The following is a 3,979-nucleotide window of genomic DNA, read 5'->3' on the forward strand; positions in this document are numbered from 1 at the left end:
TGGTTGGAGACGTCAATATCCTACTTTTCAATAAGGGATAGAAAACTAGAACAACAAAACAAGATAACACTACAAACCAACTGATCTAATAATAGACATCTGTAGAACACTCCTCTCAACAGACAAGAGATATACATTTTTCTCAAGTGTACATGGAACATTCTCCAGGATAGGTCATTTGCTAAGCCATAAAACAAACCTCAATAAATTTAAGAGAATAGAAATAGTACAAAGTATGTTCTCCAACAGTGGAATGAAATTAGGAAACAAAAGCAGGAAAAAGGTTGAGAAAATCACAAATAGGTGGAGTTATTAAACACAATACTCCTGCTAAATAACCAATGGGTCAATAAATCAAGGGGCGCCTGGGTGGCGCAGTCGGTTAAGCGTCCGACTTCAGCCAGGTCATGATCTCGTGGTCCGTGAGTTCGAGCCCCGCGTCAGGCTCTGGGCTGATGGCTCAGAGCCTGGAGCCTGCTTCCGATTCTGTGTCTCCCTCTCTCTCTGCCCCTCCCACGTTCATGCTCTGTCTCTCTCTGTCCCAAAAATAAATAAACGTTGAAAAAAAAAATTAAAAAAAAAAATCAAGAGAAATCAGAAAACATTTTGAGAAGAATGAAAATGGCACAATGTTAACAGAAGTTATTAAATTCAGGTAAAGCAGTGCATAGAGGGAATTTTATAATTGTAAATGTCACCTAACCTTAGAAATTATTCATTAGAAATAAAAGAATTAGAATACAATGAACAGTTGTATGACAACAAATGAGATAACCTAGATGAAACATAAATTCCTAGAAGGACACAAGCTAAAACAGACTAAAGGAAAAACAATCTCAATAGACCTGTAACAAGTGAAGAGTTTGGAGTAGTAAAAAAATAAAATTAAAAAAAATAAATAAATAAAGACAAAAAACTACCTACAAAGAAAAGCACAGGCACAGCTGGCTTTACAGCTTAATTCTACTAAACATTTAAAGAAGAATTAATACCAATTATCCACAAACTTCCTAAAAAGAGAAAAGAGAGGGGTGCTTGGGTAGCTCTGTTGATTAACCATCCAACTTCAGCTCAGGTCATGATATCACGGCTCATGGCTTCCAGCCCCACACCAGGCTCTTCACTGATGGTGTGGAGTCTGCTTGAGATTCTCTCTCTCTCTCTCTCTCTCTCTCTCTCTCTCTCTCTCTCTCTCCCTCCCTCCCCCCTCTCCCTCTCCCTCTCCCTCTCCCTCTTCCCCATTTGCACTTTCTCTCAAAGATAAATAAAACTTAAAAAAAAAAAGAGAACATTTCCCAACTCATTTTATATGGCCTTTATTACCCTGATACCAAAACCAGACAAGATATCACAGGAAAAGACTACAGACCAGTCTCTCTCATGAATATGGAGGCTCATATCATCAACAAAACACTAGCAAACTGAATAAAGTAACAAAAAAAGAATTATACATGATGACTGGGATTTACTCCAGGGATGTACACAGTTCAACTTCTGAAAATCAATATAATATGTCCTATCAGTACAATAAAAACAGAAATTACATGATCATCTCAGTAGATTCAAGAAAAGCATTTGGCAGAATCCAATGCCCTTTTGATAAAAACACTCAACAAACTAGGAATAAAAGGGAGCTTCCTCCACATGATTAAAGTCCTCTATCAAAAATACACAGCTAACATCATACTTCATGGTTAAAAGATAGAGTGCTTTCTCCCAGACGTTAGGAAAAAGGCAAGGACATCTGTTCTTACTTCAACATTGTACTGGAAGACATTGTACTAGCTAGGACAATAAGGCAAGAAAAGAAATGAAAGCCATCCAAATCAGAAAGAAGCAAAATGATCTCTATTTACAGATGACTTGAACTTAGAAAAAATCAAAGGAACACACTAGAAATCTATTAGACTGATAATCATGTTAAGCAAGATTGCAGGATAAAAGATGATATACAAAAAAAAAAAATCTGTTGTGTTTCTACACACATGCAATGAATAATCTGAAAATGAAATTAGGAAAATAATTCCACTTATTATAGCATGAAAAACTTAGGAGTTAAAATAAGTGCAAAATTCATGCTCTGAAAACTGTGAAACATTGACAGAAATTAAAGAACACATAACTACTTGGAAAAACATCTCATGTTCATGGATCAGAGAATTTGAAATTGCACTCTTCAAACTGATACATGGATTCATTATAATCCCTATCAAAATCCCAGTTGATTTATTTGTAGAAAATGACAAGCTTATTCTAAACTTAATTCAGAATTTCAGGGGACCCAGAATAGCTAAAGCAATATTAAAAAAGAATAAAGCAAGAGGTCTCAAATCCCCCCATTTCTAACCTATGTACAAAGCAATAATCAAGACACTGGTACTAGCACAAGGACAAAAACAGATCAGTGGAATAGAATTGAAAGTCCAGAAATAAACCCATATGTGTATGGTTATCTGATTTTTAGAAAAGGGGCACTCAGAACATTTTAAGGACCTTGAGTTGTTTGACAGTAAGTAGAGTCAAGATTGGTCACTGTTGGACCTTGAATTAAACATGCACGCTGAAACTTCAAAGGCAAACTTTTAAAAAGAGTAAGAAGAGAGTCTGTAATATACATGCTAGGAAAAGGGAGAGAGGGAAAATCTAAACAAAGGCAGGGAAGGAAGAGGGGAAATAAAGAACAGAATGAATAGAAAACACAAAATAATGTGGTGGAAATAAATCCAAATATTAATAATCAGTACATATCAACAAACCAAAATCCCTAGTAAAAAGAAACTTTGTCAAGTCCCTTTAAAAATCCATACTTAAATTCTTTATGAGAAATATCCCTAAAACAAGGCTCTCAGATAGGTTGAAAGAAAAGTTTGAAAGAAATACACCAGGTGAAAACTAACATTCACCACATAATGACAATAAATACAAGTAGTAAACTTGTGAGCACCTGATAAATTCAAAACATATAGGAAGGATTGGCAGAACCACAAGAAGAAATGGAAAATTCCACCATTTTAGTGGTTGGTAACTGATAGGTCAAACAAAATATTATCAAGTTCAGTGAGGATTTATAGAACACAGTACCTCGTAATAGGAAAGTATATGTTTCTTGTGTGTAGGCTAAACTAATGTAAGGTAATGGAAATTAGATTAGTGATTGCTTCTGGTGGTGAAGGTAGATATACTGAAAAAGGTTGTAAGAGCATTTTCGGGTCATGAAAGTGTTTTCTATTTTGATTGGGGCGGTGGTTACAAAAATGTATAAATTTGCCAAAACTCATCTATGTATTTTATTTTATTTATTTTATTTATTTTTTTTAATTTTTTTTCAACGTTTTATTTTATTTTTGGGACAGAGAGAGACAGAGCATGAACGGGGGAGGGTCAGAGAGAGAGGGAGACACAGAATCGGAAACAGGCTCCAGGCTCTGAGCCATCAGCCCAGAGCCTGATGCGGGGCTCGAACTCACGGACCGTGAGATCGTGACCTGGCTGAAGTCGGACGCTTAACCGACTGTGCCACCCAGGCGCCCCATCATCTATGTATTTTAAATGGATGCATTAAAAATAAATCACATCTCCAGTTTATTTTAAAAGAATATTGTTTTAGGTTTTTTCCTCCCTTAATTAACTATTCCTCTAGAGATGTCATTATATACAAGCTGCTACTAATTCCTAGCTCATGATGTGGTCTTGAAATACTGTTCCCATCAAAATTAATCAGATTTTCAGGGAAATGAATGATTCCAATTTTGGTGTGGGAAATTCATAAGAGGATCCTGGGGGATCTTGTCACACAAGTGAGTAAGGGAAGCTAACCACTACTATTGTTGTGTCATAAGTACTTAGAGGCCACTATGAAGAGGTTTTCTTTTCCAAAAATGATACAATTTGAATTTCAACAAGAATAATAATTGAAACTGATTGAAGCCCATATATATATATGTATATATATGTATATATATGTGTATATATATATATA

Source organism: Prionailurus viverrinus, chromosome C1 (assembly GCF_022837055.1).
Source record: "Prionailurus viverrinus isolate Anna chromosome C1, UM_Priviv_1.0, whole genome shotgun sequence".
In the NCBI taxonomy this organism is placed as follows: domain Eukaryota; kingdom Metazoa; phylum Chordata; class Mammalia; order Carnivora; family Felidae; genus Prionailurus; species Prionailurus viverrinus.